Here is a 16,173-nt window from a genome sequence, read left to right on the forward strand (position 1 = left end):
TTGTGTAAGTTTAAGGTGTACAAGGTGATGATTTGATACATGCGTGTGTATATATATATATATATATATATATATATATATATATATATACATAATGCCTCCATCACCTTTTTGTGAGTGTGTGTGTGGTGGAAACATTTGAGATCTAATCTTTCAGCAACTTTCAATTATACAATACAGTATTGTTAACTATACTGTACGTTAGATGCCCAGAACTTGTTCATCTTATAACTGGAAGTTTGTCCTTTGACTCATATCTCCCCATTTCCTTCACTCTATAAGTTTTGAAATCAGCTGTGTTAAGTCCTTCACTTTGTTTCTTCTTTTTTAAGATAGTCTTGGCTTTTCTGGGTCTCTTACATTTGCATGTGAATTTCAGGATCGGAGGAGACAGAAAAGGAAGGAGGGCTTTTTAAGTTGCTGACAGTAAGGCCTGCGATGTGGGACTCCCCCAAGGTCTTCAGTAAATTCAACTGGGCGTCTGAATAACTGGGCAAGCGTGTTTGGTTATGTACTTATGTATTTTGTGGAACAGAGGAAGGGGGCTACGTGTGGTGTTCCCATTAGTGTGAAATGGGGATGGAGGCCTGAAAGCAGGAGGCCGGCACAGGGAAGACCCTGGGGGGTGAAAGCTTTCTCAGACCTGGGGCAGCTCCCGGCTCCATGTGCTGTTCCACTGGGGGATTGAGAAATCCCCGCCATCGGCAGGCCTGTCGGTAACACAGAGCGCGAGGCACAGAGATGAAGCCGCTTTCTGTGAAGAGGGAGGAGGGTGGCACCCTGGGGCGCCCCAAAACACCTCCTCGGGCCTCTGACCTCTGTGGAACGGAGTTGGACATCAGGGCCCCTGTGTGGCTTTAGAAGGGTTGGTTTTGTAACCCATGTCTCACTTGAGGGGGCGGCTCTCCCCCACCCGCCGTGGACAGATGGGGTTCACGAGCTCCCCGGGACTCCGTCTGTCACGTCTCCCAGCAGCCCCATCTTCTCTGGAGTCGACAGCTGGCCTGGCTGCCTCTGCGGAGTGGCAGCCTCTCTACTGCCTGAAGCCAAGTTCCTCTCAGCGCTGTCACTCTCTGGGCTGTTCCCGTGGCTGCTGCAATGGGTGATGAGACCCCGTGTGACTCGTGTCCTCTGCACAGACTCCAGGGCTAGGCTGTGAGGCCCAGGAGGTCTGAGATCCTGGCGAGAGGGTGCAGGTGTGCGGGCAGGTGGGTGTGAGCATTCCAGTTATCCCTCTTTCAGGAGTTCTGTTTACTCATCCTTTCCTCAGAGTCCTTCAGGGAGAGAGAAAGCATTCTGCCCCCTTTCCTGGGACTGGAATTCTCTCCCACTCATGGCTGCCCAGATCTGGTTCCCACATGCCTCTTGGAATATCTTACTGGAGAATGTTTGCTCACTGGTGCTTGAGCCTGGAAGAATCCTGGACCTTCAGAGCCACAGGTAAAAGGCAGCCTAGTTCAGGAGAGGCCACAGACTTCAGAAACATCCTGACCGGGATCCATCCCAGCTCTAATGCTCACTGGCTGTGTGACCTTGGACAAGTCACTTCTGTCTCTCAGCTCCTGTTTCCTCCTCTGGAAAAACCTGATAGGGTTGTTGGGATGATGAAATTAATGCACAACAAAATTCCTGCTGACTTGTAGGCCCTGAAATGCTGCATTTGTATCTGTTGAAGATTGGGTTCCCAGGGAAGCAAGCTCTGAGACAGAGTTCAGCAGTCAGGATATTAATTAGAAATGCCCTGGGGATCAACATCCTTGGAAGGAGAGGGATAGAAGCAGCAGAGGGAGAGTGTGTCCAAGTCTCACAGAGCTCTGAAACCAAAATGGCCTTTTACACCCTGTGCTGGAGGTCCCCACGGTGTGACCTTGGTGCAGCTGTCCTCTGACTGCCGAAGCCTGCCTGCCACAGCCCTCCCAGCAAGACCTTCATTAAGGGGGAATCTGCATCCAAGCATCCACCACAGGCATGAGAGGAGTAAGGTGCTCCCAGCCCTCACGGCTGTGGGATGCTGAAGAGCTCTGCTGCTGGGAATCTGGCCACCTCTCACCTCATGTGGACCCAGGAGAACTAAGCCAAGAGGGAGCCCCTGACATTGTCCATCCATGAATGTGCACAGGTCAGATAGCAGGAGAGAGAAAGTGGAGCTTGGTGTTCAAGGGGGAAGTGAGGCGGTGCTAGGGAGATGGCTTGTCTGTAAACACAGGTAACCAGAGTAGAACAGGATAGACTGGTAGTAAAGACATATTTGCTGAATTGGCTTGATCCTGCTGACTATGTTCCCCAAGCTGAGAGCTGTGGATTTAGAGACATAAATAGGGGTTGGTTTCTGCCCTTGGGTGCTCATTGTCTACAGGGGGAGACTGACCTATAATCAGAAAGACGTGGTAATTGAGAGAAGCAGAGAGTGGGGAGAGCCTGGGTGACCCCTATGCCCAGTAGGAATGGAATGAGGAGGGAAGGCTTCCTGGAGGAGGTGTCATTCACGTTGGGCCCTAAAAGATGAGTAGGAATTAACCAAGTGGACAAGGAGAGAGGAAGGAGATTTCAGGAATGGACAATAAAACAAACTCTGGGTAACTCGAAGCCTGTGGATTCTTGTGATCCCTGGTGTCTGACCCTTTTGAGTGATTTCTTCTAGATCAGGAAAATTTCCTGGAGTCATAGAATCTCAAGTTGGAGAGAAACTTAACAGCTCCCATAGCTAAGTGTGCATCCACGTCAAGCTGTTGGGAAGTCTCACCTGCCTCCCTCTGATGACAGGGAGCTTACTACCTCTTGAGACTGCATTCATTTGGATGGCTCAGCATGCTAGCAAGGTCTTCCTTCTACTGAGCTGGAACCTTTTTCCTTGGTTCGTCCACTCACTTATCCTGATATTATCCTTTGGATTGATGACAAATTTAAATCTTTATGAATCATGAGGGTCTGTGGGTTTTCCGCTGTTACTCTCTAAGTAGTTAGTCCCTCCATCTAGTAGCAAAGGAAAGAGGCAGCAGCGGCTGGAGCTGGAGAGCTGCAGAGAAGCAGTATAATGAAGTGATTAAGAGTGAGACTCTGGAGCCAGACCATCAAGGGCGGAATCTCAACTATGCCCCTTATTACGTAATCATGGTAGGTAACTTAACCTCTCTGTGCCTCGGTTTCTTCATCTGCACAATGGGGATAAGCATAGTAAGCTATGTCCTTGGGAGGTGGCAAGGATTAAGTTGATACTTGAAGTGCTCAGAACAGTGTTGCCAGACAGCACTGTCTATCAATGTGCAAGCTTCAGCTGCTATTCAAAAGCGACTGTGACAGTTGCCAGGCCACAGGAATGGTGCCGCAGACCTACTGAATAAAATTAGATGAGAATAGCCACCACGGCTGGATGAGGATAAGGCTCTGCCTGTGAATGAAAAGCCATCAACCTCATTCATACAGTTTGTCTCCACTGTTCTCTCTGCTTTTGGAATCTGTATGTGAGCCATTCGACCGTCCCCAAACTCCCCCATGTATGGGGTCTGCTTTTGCTATTTAAATAACACTGCTGCAGGTCCCCATTTCATGAATAATGGGAAAACTGTGGTGTGGTCCCTTCCACCTGGAATCCCTACAGCAATCCAACTTTAGGCTGTTGCCTGTTCCATTGTGGATCATGGGGTGTGTATTTGTGTCACCACATAGCACAGTGAACTTCAACTTGGATGTCACTCATGGCTGCTCTGAAGATCCGAGGCCGCTCCTCCCCCACCTGTCCTCCTCCAGGCCCTCCATCTGCCCCTGAGTTCCAGGCTCCTCACTCCCTTGGGACCTCCCCACATCTCTCCCTCTTTTTGTTCTCTTCCCCTTTCCACTCCTCTCCCTTGGGCTGCCCCCAGAAGTTCAGGATTCCTTTCCTTTATTAAGAAGAGCAGTGTTCGGCCCTCCACCCTCTACTTGGGCTGGGACCCGTTTCTGTAAATCAAAAGCATGAGGAGGAACCAGCAGAAGCTCTCACATGTCAGTTTCCCTTCACCGTGATCAGTTTTTCCATGTGGCTCCCGCTCTACCACCAGACTCCGTCAGTAAAGGGATCCAGGCCACGATGAAATCTTTCCCTGATATAAATTATCCTACACCCCTGGCCCTCTTTAAAGGCAGATGGAGATACCGTCTTTTACTTTTTAAGGCAACTTAAAATCTTGCCTGGGAAGCCTGGAATAGCCTTCCTTCCTTCTCTCTGGCTCTCCAAATTCTGCCTGCCTGCCCTTTAGGAATAAGCTGAGTCTGCCTTCTCCATGAAGCTTCCCTGATCAAGTGGCTTAGAATCTCATGGCAAGGCCCCCACTTGGCCATTAGTTACCTGCTACCTGGAGTTAGATAATCCAAGTCCCAAATTTGTGTGACTTGTCACCCCAATTAAAATGCTCTTTCCCAGAAAAGTCTTATGAGACTCAAAGCTCACTGGAAGACTCCTGGCCTGAGGACAGGAGGAACAAGGAGTCAGAGAGACATGGTTTGAATCCTGGCTTCCCCATCTGTTGGCTGTGTGGCTTTCTATCCGTTACTTAACCTCTCTGAACTCATTCTCTCATGTATAAATGTGAGGAAGAATGCTTATATCACATAGTTGCTCTGAGTATGATCAAAGACCAGAAAACAAGTGTTGGTGAGGATGTAGAGAAAAGGAAACCCTTGTGCACTGTTGATGGGATTGTAAAATTATACAGCCACTGTGGAAAAGAGTATGATGTTTCCTCAGAAAAATTAACGATAAAATTACCCTATGATCCAGCAATTCCACTTCTAGATATATACCCAAAGGAATTGGAAGCAGGGTCTCAAAGAGATATTTGTACACCCGTGTTCACAGCAGCATTAGTCACAATAGGCAAAAGGTGGAAACAATCTCATTGTCCATCGATGGATGAACGGATAAACAAAATGTGGCACATCCGTTCAATGGAATATTATTCGGTCTTAAAAAGGAAGGAAATTCCGCAATATGCTACAACATGGATGAAGCTTGAGGACGTTATATTAAGTGAAATAAACAGATCATAAAAAAACAAATACCGTATGATTCCAGTTGCATGAGGTATGAAAAGCAGCTAAAATAAAAAAGACGGAAAGTGTAATGGTGGTTGCCAGGGGCTGAGGGAAGTAGAGAATGGGGAGTTATTGTATCATAGGTCTAGAGTTTCAGTTGTACAAGATGAAGAGTCATGGGGATGGATGGTGGTGATGGTTACCTAACAATGTGAATATATTTAATACCAATGAATGGTGCACTTAAAAATGGTTAGGATGGTAATTTTTGTTATATATATTTTACCACAATAAAGAGAAGAAGAAAATAAAAGGTGTATGTCAAATGCCCCGCAGAGGGTCTGGCACATAGGAGGGGTTTATAGATTTTAGATTCCTTCCTTCCTCTGGAAGAACCCACAGAATAAGGGAGGAGCAATCAGACAGTGGGCCTTGGATGATGGTCTAGGGGGACTAAAATCTGAAGGGCAAGTGTACCTACTGAAGAAGCTGGAGTCAGGGATGATAAGAGCCAGCTGGGTCCAGGTGCCACCTGACAGACAAGCAGAGCCCTTATCTGGGGCCCGTGAGAAGAGCTGACACGTGGCAGAAACAGGAGCAGCTGGTCTCCTTCTTCCTTTGCTGCCCAAACATAAAGGCAGCTCTCAGGACTCCTCCTCTCCAGAGCTGCCGACTGGGCCAGACTGCTGCCTGAGGTCCCAGGGCTTGCTTCAACCCAAAGGGGAGGAGAAGTAGTGGCAGGGCAGACTCCAGGGAGATGCACGCGCACCGCCCTGTGAACTTGGACTCCCAGGAGCCTTCTGAAAGGATGGACTGAGGTATATGGGTAGAGAGGGAGCCGGGAGAGGTCAGTTCTGCCCCTCTGAGCCTCGGTTTCCTCATCTGTGCAAAGAGAGCATTGGGCTCTAGGATCCGCAGAAGGAAAGCCTTCCACTCAGCAAGCTCAGGAGTTTGGCCGAGTGTGTGTGTGTGTGTGTGTGTGTGTGTCCTTGGAGAGCTCTGTGCACTCAGACGTGGCTAACTCAGCTCCCATTGATTCTGAACATGTAATATTTTTGACTTGGACTAGGCTGAAGGCTACACTTGCATAATTCACACAGAAATGGGCTTGACTTCTCACAAGTAGTGTTGGCATGATGATGGAAGAATCATTTCCATAACGCCAGAGTGCCTCTCCCACAACACCTCTCAGGTTCCACCAGCATTGACAGAACACCCCTCCCCAAGGACCCCGCTGCCTCCAGTCATCTCTGGCCATTCCCTTTGTGTCTGGGAGACTTCTCCAACTCCACCATCCAACTTATTAATTGGAATTATTAATTGATTTTAATTTTTTTTTTTTTATTTTTTTTTTATTTTTGCGGTACGCGGGCCTCTCACTGCTGGGGCCTCTCCCATTGCGGAGCACAGGCTCTGGTAGCGCAGGCTCAGCAGCCATGGCTCACGGGCCCAGCCGCTCTGCGGCATGTGGGATCTTCCCGGACCGGGGCACGAACCCGTGTCCCCTGCATTGGCAGGCGGACTCTCAACCACTGCAGCACCAGGGAAGCCCTGATTTTAATTTTTATAATCATGTTTTTCATGTTCAAGAATTGCTGCTTTTCATTGTAACTTTTTATTCTGTACATGAGTGTCATCATCTTGACTCTTTCTGAACATATTAGTTATTATTCTAAATTTGTCTTCTGTTTCTTCTATGGATGCAATTCCATCTTTGTGAGCTCAGGGCCTCTATTTTATAGTGTGGGTTTTCCTCAGATGTTCAGTGATTCTTGGCTGTCTCTTCACATTTGCACGTAAGAATCTCTATTTGTTTCTTAAGAGACTGCTCGTCTCTTGGACTGTGATTTTTCTCTGCACTCATTCCTCTGTTAACTTAGTCCCTTCTGCTTACTCTTTTCCAGGAATTCCTCAACATTTCTGGTCTGCGAACTCCACTCACCCTCCCTCACTCCTTCTCTCCCCCCCCTCCTCTCCTTCCGTCATATTTTCAGTGTTGGTAGAGATAGACCTCCTCTGCCTCCTCTTTTTTTTTTTTGCGGTACGCAGGCCTCTCACTGTCGTGGCCTCTCCCATTGCGGAGCACAGGCTCCGGATGCGCAGGCTCAGCGGCCATGGCTCACGGGCCCAGCCGCTCCGCGGCACGTGGGATCTTCCCGGACGGCGGCACGAACCCGCGTCCCCTGCATCAGCAGGCGGACTCTCAACCACTGCGCCACCAGGGAAGCCCCCTCTGCCTCCTCTTTATCGCCTCTTCCATTCCTTCTCCTCCTTCTTCTTCCCCAAAATGTATCACTTCAGTGATCACAGACACTTTGTCAGGAGGAGAAAGACGTGGCTATGCTCCATCTGACCTCTCTTTTAGTTTGACCCTTTTATGTCTCTTTTCACAAACCTTAGAATAATCCACAAGCTGATTATCATTTCCCTCATTTTATCGATGAAGAAACCGAGAGATTAAATGACTTCCTTGGAGATGCACAGCTTGACATCAAATCCTCTGACTCCCAGTTCAGTCTTGTTTTCCTCTTCCATCTTTCTGAAATCCCAGAGACCTTTAACCTGCTCCCACTACTCAGAAAGCCCAGTTCACATCAGTGGTCACTGTGCATTTGAGTCCAAAAGGGCAACATGAAACTGTGTGCTCTCCGTGGAAGCTGGCCCCGGAAGACCCTGATGCGTTGTTGTGTTAGCAGAGATGGGTAGGATTTGCTCATGAGCTACCGATCAGTATTTACTTAAAACTGTCCCAGAATTTAGATTATCCAACAAGTCAGAACAACTTTCCCTTAACTCACGGTGATTAGGCTACGTTGTCTGACTTATTGAATTGTTTATTGATTTTTTTCCAGGCGGTACTTCTTAATAAAGTAAATTTCTTGATAAAGTAAATAAACTAGTGTGGTCATGATGCAGGGTATAATCAGGAAACCTCCTCTCAGAAATGCTGGAACACAGGAGCCGCTGTGTCTACACTGGAACTGAGACTTTCAAACAAAAGGGAAATTTTCCACTATGTCCTGGGGGCCAGGAGGAGGTTACCAGGTCCCCTGAAAGCTGGGACTTGAACTTGAAATAGGAGAAAATCAAAGTCCATGACACCCTGGGTCGGTGCCCAGTTCAGGTTTGACACTGGCCAGTGAGTGTGTTTCTCAAAGGGCCCTTTGAGTCACCTTGAGGGCCTTGTTCTCAGTTCCTAGGGAAAGTGGCCTGGGAAGCTGAGCATGGGCCCTGGAAATGAGCTGTAATCTGTAGAAGCAACTAGTCAAGGTTGGTGGAAAGAGGCACATCTACTTGTGAGGGCAGTAGCAGAGGAGCTGTGAGCTGGAGAAACAGAAATATGTCACGTCATGGGTGGCAACAGGCCCCCGGGCCTTTGGGGAAGGCAGGACCCGGGACCTGGAGCCCAGGAAGCGAACTGGGTGGAGCTCAAATCCAGAAACCTCTGCGATTCTCACTCAAATCACCGCTGGTCTCCAAGGCTGATAGGACCTGGGAAGCAAGAGTCATGTGAGAATAAGTGTGAAAATACAGAAGTGAATTTTAACGGTCCCCTTGACTTCTCCCCCTGCCTGCTCTGGGCCTCTTGAGACTAGGGCTGGACGGCCATCTCCATTGCTGCCTCTGAAAAATTCATCGTGGCCCATCCTCTCCTGGACTTGCCAGGCACTAGGGCCACTTGCCTGGGATGAAAGAGTTTGTGGCGTGTCTGAGAATGAGGCCCCAGTATCCTGCCCTCCAGAGGCTGGCTTCTCCATGGATTGATGGATGAAGTCTTCATGGGGCTGAGATAAATCAGGTGCCAAGTACAGGTGGAGACCAGGCTAAATGTGGTATTCTGTGTTGGGTTATGAGTTTTGAAGAAAATCGTTAATAGTAATAGCCATCCATATAAGAGATTATTCCAGGCAAGATGCTACCAGGCAGATGCACACGTGTGGGCATCACTTTCTGGGACCCAGCTCCCTACTGGAGAAGGGGACCCCAGTGATGTTATCTTCCCCTGAGACCAAGGGCCACTCCCCTCCCTGATCAGAGCAGAAACTCTATCCTTCCCATCAGTCTGGAGGGTCCCCAAGGGCAAGCGCTGTCTTTTTCCCTTCCCTCCAGTCCAAACACATGGGTTGGTCTTTCCCAAGGGCACAGTCCTTGTCTTCTCCACCCAACCGGGAGCTTCAAAAGTTCATATGTCTTCAATGAATTTGAGAGCTTCCCAAGGTAGGGAACGTTGTCTTCCCCGGGAGGTGTCCCCAAACAGGGACCGTGTCGCCCAACCAAAGCAAGAGCTTCTTGTGTCCAGGCACCATATTTCTAATTTTGTTTCCTCTGTCAGTATGCAAGACTGAGCCCTGCACACAGTGGATACTCAGAGCTTGTTATTGACTGCCTAGGACCACGGTGGTGGGCCTCGCGATGGTGGGGACTTAGTGCCAAATTGGAGATGGCGCTCACCCTTTAATCACCTGATTCAGGTGTTTTCCCCAGGTCTGCTTCCCCAGGTAACCTTGGCCTTCCATCTCCATGAGTTCTTCCTGGTGAAAATGTTCTCAGAAAAACGGGCAATGCTCACAGCTTGTCAAGGGCACCACACACATGGTTTTAATTCAATCTTCTTCAAGCGAAAAATGTGTGTTCTGGGAGCTCACCTTAACCCTGGGAATTATTGAGCAGCCATTATAGAATTCATTAGTTTGCTAACAACCTTTCAAGAACTCCCCACCTGTGATGATGTGACTGATGCTATGACAAGTCACCCCAGAGTCCACTTAATTTGTTCTTGGAGGCTGTGTGTGTGTGTGTGTGTGTGTGTGTGTGTGTGCACGCACGTGTGCACGTGTGGTCTTCAAGATAATGATGCAGGAAGTGGAAAGGAGGCAAGAATCATTTATTGAGTGTCAGGCAGCAGGATTCTGGTCCGGATTCTGGTCCCACAGATTGTGTGACCTTGGACAAGTCACTTGACCTATCTGGGCCCCAGTGAGTTTATAGCCTGGAAATGAAACAAACTATCCTGCCAATCAACCGGCCTTTCTTGTCCACAGACTCCTCCCCTCCCACTTTCTCCATAACCAGAGAAAATGAAATGAAAAACGATTGCTTCTCTTTTCTCCCACAATTTTTTTTTTTGAGATGGTGAGGGGGAATCGCATTTCTACTCAAGATCTCAGTTCTGAATTTCCCTCCAACATAAAGCCAAGGGAAATATGCTTGAGAGAGCTCATATGGATCTCTGATGCTGGTCATCACAGTGGAGTTGGCACTCAATACTGAATAAGTTTGCCTGTTTCATTTGGGCTGGCTCATACAAGGTCAAGGGAGCCAGGCCCAGCTGCTGCAAGACCCAATGTTGACCACATACTGAACCTGAAAGACTTAGACACCAAGTCCCAAGTATTAGGCAGAAACATGTTTCTACCTGTGTAATCTCATCACTGATGGAGCATCTCACATTAGACATGTCTCGCTCGCCCAAGATCAAAGTCATTTTCAATGTTCAACAACTCACCGTGTGCCAATCAGCACCTCACCAGGAAGGCCGAATGCCCACTGGTTGAGAGAACGAGTTTGAATCGCAGCCCTGCTTTTGGTGTTTGATTATTCCACGTTTTTTGAGATCAGTACCTTTACCTTCTATTACAAGGTGATCAATGGGAAGTGCATGGAAACTCTTCCGAGCTAGAAGAGCCACCACTTTAGAGACTCTAAGTGGTTGTCGCCTACAGTGGAGTCTGGGAGGGGCTGCTGAAAGCCAAGAGCACTGGCACTCAGCATTCTGCTGGAAGCCCCGATCACAGGAGATTTCAAGCTGGTATTAAATGTTCTGTTTTGTACTCTGCTTGGGTATAAGGGACCCAACTGCTTCCCTATGGAGTTAAAGAAAACTGCTCCCTCTGAATTTGGAGAGACTGTGTTCCCCGCTTGTATATTATTATTTCTCCTAGGGATGTGTTTGGTGGTGCTTGTGTGTATCTGTGTGTCTGTCTGTTCTTATCTGAGCTTTTGCTCCCAGGAGTCAGGAAGTGAAGACTGCCAAAGGGACATGTGGGCCTGGCTTTGACCCTTCACACTGCAGATGGTGAAAGGGACAGCTCAGCCTTGACTGGGGTGCTGGCCCCTCGTGAGGGGTGTTACGTGGGTGTGATTTGGGACCTTGGACTGTACACTCTTATGAATGTCTTATCTGGAGTAAAACCTGATAGGGTGCTCATTTTGCTCTGAAGCAAATACAGCTTGGCACCATCAGCTGTTGGGTTTACACTGCTTAAGAACTGTCCTTTTAAGGCTTAAGGGTTTCAGGCGTAGCCACTTCTAGTAACAGTCATACATCTTCCTCTGGCTGCCATTCCCTTCTCTTACCCTCAAGCCTTCACTCAAGTAAACTGGCAGTGGGGGGACTGAGAGGCACAGTGTCCCCTCACTGCTGCTAAAGGGGAGATTCGGAAGCACAGAGCACAGTTTGATAATCCCTGGTCTTAAGGAAGCAGCCCCAGCTCCTTAGCATGGTATCACAGGCCCTCCAGGACCTGGGCCTTCCCATCATTTCCTTTCCCACACTAATGCCTCACCAATCCCTTCCTACCCCCAATCCAGGCTGTGCACATAGCAGGTGCTCAGGAAATGTGTGGGTCTTGAATGGAACTGAGCAGCTATCTTGGTCAAAACCCTGTGGGTCCCCTTGGTTCAACCTCTCCCTCCACACCTGCCTGCTCTCCAACGCCAGGCCTCTCGAACCCTTCCATTGTCAGGGGTTTTCGTCTCTGTCTTCCTCTGTATTCCCGCTGTTAGTCTCAGGTGAGGGGTCCTGCTTGGACTATTGTAATAGTCTCCAAGCAGGTTGAGCTATGCTCAGATTCTCCCCATCTCCCGTCTGCCCTGCAGGTTGTTGCTGGGAGATTCTCTGCAGATCACTGCTTTGATCGTGTTCCTCTCTGGCTCTAAGCCCTTATTGGCTCCCTGTTGAGTAGAGGTAAAATCCAGACTTCCCAGCCTGGCCTTCCACAATCTGATGTCAGCCTACTTTCCCCATCCTGCCCAGCGGGACTGCGGGTGCACCAGCCAGATTAGCCCACTTGTCATTTCTGTGTGTCTGGAATTGATGTTAGCAAGACCTTCCCTCTCCTTCAAGGAGCAGATTCAATGCCAGCTTCTCCCACCATTTTCCTCGCTCCTCTCAACTCAAAGGATCCCTCTCTTCTGAACTCCGTGTGTGTTCTGTTCGCTTGGCACGTATCACACACTACTGTATAGTGCTGTGTGTACGCTGTCCTTCCTCGAGCTCATAAGCAGGACCTGTGACTTAGTCACCGTGCTGTCCCCTAGTGTCCAGAGCAGGTATTTGCAGGGAACAGGAGCTCAGTTAACGTTTGTTTAATGAATAAATACGTAATTCAAATCCAACACCCTGTTGTCTTCCAATGACACTCAAATCATCCTAGGCGGAAAGCGTATTTATCTTTCTAACCTGACCTCCCACCATTGGTCAAAATTAGAATAAGCACTTTGTGGATTAAGAGCTGTCACTCTGTATGTGGCACCTTTCAGACTCAAGGTTGGGAGTGACTCACAGTTTACCATCCATGGGTCTAAGATGTTGGCAACAGTATCATCTATCTGACAGAATGATGTCTGGGCTTCTAGGCATGCAGTAACCCGTCCTTTGAGCGCTCCCTCTGATTTCACATGCCCTGGGCTCTGGGTTGGTGTCTCTTTCTCTGATTCAACTCTCCCCCTGGATCACTGGGCCTTTGATCTCGGTATTTGTTCTTCTCTTGTTTTCATTTTTCAGCTCTTATCTGCTAGGGAGTTTTGGGTGCAAGCAACAGAAAGCACTTTGGCTAATGTCAGCATAAGGAGTTTATTGGAAAGATGTGGCTGAGCTCGTGGAATTGAAGGGAGGGCTGGAGAGCCAGCCCAGAGGGCCTGGAACCAGGACAATGTACGGGGTGGCATCTGGGTCTCAGAAACAGGGGGAACTGATGAAAGGACAGTTCTTGAAAGGCTGTCATTGCTGCTGCTACTGCTGGTGCAAATGAGAGCCAATGACTTTTAGTCTTTTTGTCGCTGTAGTCCATATTCAAACTCCAGGGAGAATCCAACTGGACCTAGAATGTGCTTCCTTTTCGCCATCCACTGCCCTGCCTCCTGAACCTTTTCTTGTTACCAGCCGGCCGCTCACATTTCCACCCATCACTCAATCCCCCTCCAGGCCTGTGTAGTTACCTGACAAGGGGTTTCCAAGTTGCCTCCCCCAGGGTGCCAGACTTCTGCCTGATCCAGGTGACACAGGCCTCTGAGTGGCAACAGCAGGACAATTAGACACCAGTCGTCCTCCTGCTTAGAAAATAAAGCGTTTCCTTGTTTAGCCAAGATGACAGGTCATTAGTGGCCAATAACATAGCGCAAATTTTGATTCAATGAGTCACTTTAAATTTCATAAACCTTCTGTTTTCTTTCCCGTGGCACAAAACATATAGGCCAATGCTGAAAACTCCGAAGTGATTTGTTCTTCCAATATAAGTGCAAACCTGAGGATGATTTACTAATTAGCTAACTGTTCCTCCTTCCTGGGCTTTGGCAAAGCAACCTTTAGGCACGACAGGTAGATTCAAATAGTCGATCCCAGTTGTTCCAGTACCAACATAAGCTTCCTAGGAAACAGTTCCGAGCAGAAGTCATAAACACAGCGTTCTCAATTTCTACCCATTGGACTTGTGGGTTCACTTAATGCTAGTTTTCTCCCTAATGAAAGGCAAGGGAAATATCAGCTAGAAATTTCATAGTCAGAGTGTTTGCCTAGTTTGCTATTTTTAAGTGCCACGGGCTTCACTCGAAATGAAGGATATGCATTAGGCCAGCAAACGCCGTCTGGCAAAGAGTGAGGTTCCCGTCTGCAGAGCTGTGCTGGAGAGGACAAAGGGTGGGCATAAATAATGGATTAAGAGTGGCTCCAATGAGAGCCCATTTGTCCAGCAGCCTCAAAATGAAAACACGCTGCCAATGACTCATTGGATAACGGTAAATACGACGGGCTCATAAAACCGCTGGTTCCCACGGGGGCTGTTCCGCAGCCTTTGTCTGGTCTCGAGTTTGTTATGTTCGGAAGCTACCAATTTAAACCTCCCTTCCCCCAGCAAAGACATGGCTCCTGGATGGAGAGAGTTATTTGGGTGATTTGCAAAGTCTGGATGGCACAGGGGGGAGGCGGCCTGCCCCCAACCTGAGACACTCCTCTGCTCCCCTGCCTGTGCCCTGAGCCTGGGGCCAGCTCTGCGCCAGGCCCCCACGGAGGCCTGGATGCTATATGGACTTCATTAAGGGGAAGGCAGAGACCTCAGCCCCAGGGAACCCGAAACCGAAAAGAGACATGGCGTAAAGTGAGGGCTCGGAGTCCAACCTGGGAGATGAATAAAGAACAGAAACATGTCTTCCCTCCACCATGCGAAGCACTTCCAGCCAGAGTGCCTCTGAAAATAACAGAAAGATATTCTGCAGGACTCTGGCTGCAGTGAAAGTGGTGGCCTTCAAACTGGGGGGAGCCATGTGGGCAGGGGGATCGCGTGGGTTCTCTGAGGTTGCAGAGGCTCCACCAGGACCCATGAGGCGAGGGGATACGCAGAACGAGTTGGAGAAATGTCAACGTTAGCCTTATCCAAAAAGGGAACGGAGTTTCCCACCACTGGAGGTGTATGGGAACACACTCCTGCATTCACTGATTTCCTTCAGCCAGCGATGCCTTAAGCATAGCTCGGCCATCCACTTGTGATAACGAAATAGAAGGCCTGAGTGCTGACTTCTGTTTGCAGATGGGACAGATGCCGTAAGAGACAGGTTCTTTAGGTAAACTCCTCAAGCGTAGGAGTACCAGCAAAAGAGGGAATTGCCTCAGCTCTGTTGCCAAACCACACAGCCAAAGGGGCACAGGTGGGGAGATTAGAATGGATTGAGTTTATCCGGTAGTCTAGGTAGCAGGCTTGATGCTTTGCAGAACTCTGAACCAGGAGTAAGGGATCCGGGGACCGTTTGGCCTTGCGCAAGTCACTTACCCTCTCTGGCCTTCAGTTTTCCTCACAGTCAAACCATAGTGGAGGGGTAAGGGTAAGTGTTATTTTCATTTGTAATCCATCAAGTATTGATCCATGTATCCATTCAACAAACACGTTCCCGTGGCCCCTTGACGTGTTAGGTGCTGGGGGAACAAAGACAGTTGGGACCAGGCCTGCCCCTGAGTGGCTCATAGCCTCGTGTGTGCACATATGATGGTGTGGATGTGATGTCCACCATGGTGGAACGAGTGAGGACAGGAGAACTTAGGGCTGGGAGTCGGGGGCAGGGAAGGGTAAGAGACACATGGCAGCTTTCTGTGCCTGGGGGCGGCTGGAGAGAAGCATAAATTCAAACACACTATTATTGTCATAAGCAAAGACTAGCAGAATGCAGCAGACCCTAGGAGGGCTGCATCCTGACATCAGCACAAAGCATAGAGTCATGAATATCACCATAGCACGAGCTCCGGGCTTCCTTCCTGGGGCATTTCCCCAAAGGGAGCGAAGTCTCCATCACTGTCCAGTGGCCCTTGCACCTGAAGAGAACAAGGGACAGGAGACAAGAGGGGCCCCGAACAAGGATCTTGTTCATGCCCACTCAGTGGTCTCTTCCTCCACCCTGGCCTTGCAGGGCCTGGGAGTTAAATGTGTGACTCAGCAAAACTGCCACTGATTACAGACCTTGGGATTTAGGGGTTGCCAGCAAACAACCCAAATCGAGAATAGTAAATCTGCAAATGACAAGGATGCATCTGTTTGTGGGATGCAGAATCTTTGTGCTGGAATTCCTTGGCGGTGGAGAGCAGAGGAGAGTTTTCTTTTCATCTGGCTCCTGCCCTTAGAACCTCACGCTCTGTGGATACTCGGGAAGTCCTGACAGTGTTTGTACTGAGCAATTGTTTTTAAAAGCTTTGCAGACACCTAACTGGATAACTTGGTGGTCCATGGCACTATGGACTCTGGAGGGAGGCAGACCTGCATAAAAACCCCAGCTCTGCACCTGGCTAGCTGTGTGAACTGGGAGTAAGAAACATAATCTCTCCGTGCCTTTGTTTGTTCATCTGTAGAATGGGTCTCATAGTTAGCGAATGAATGAGAAGTGCTCGTATGCTACTTAGCG

The sequence above is a fragment of the Neophocaena asiaeorientalis genome, unplaced genomic scaffold (assembly GCF_003031525.2).
Source record: "Neophocaena asiaeorientalis asiaeorientalis breed wild unplaced genomic scaffold, Neophocaena_asiaeorientalis_V1.1 scaffold591, whole genome shotgun sequence".
NCBI lineage: Eukaryota > Metazoa > Chordata > Mammalia > Artiodactyla > Phocoenidae > Neophocaena > Neophocaena asiaeorientalis.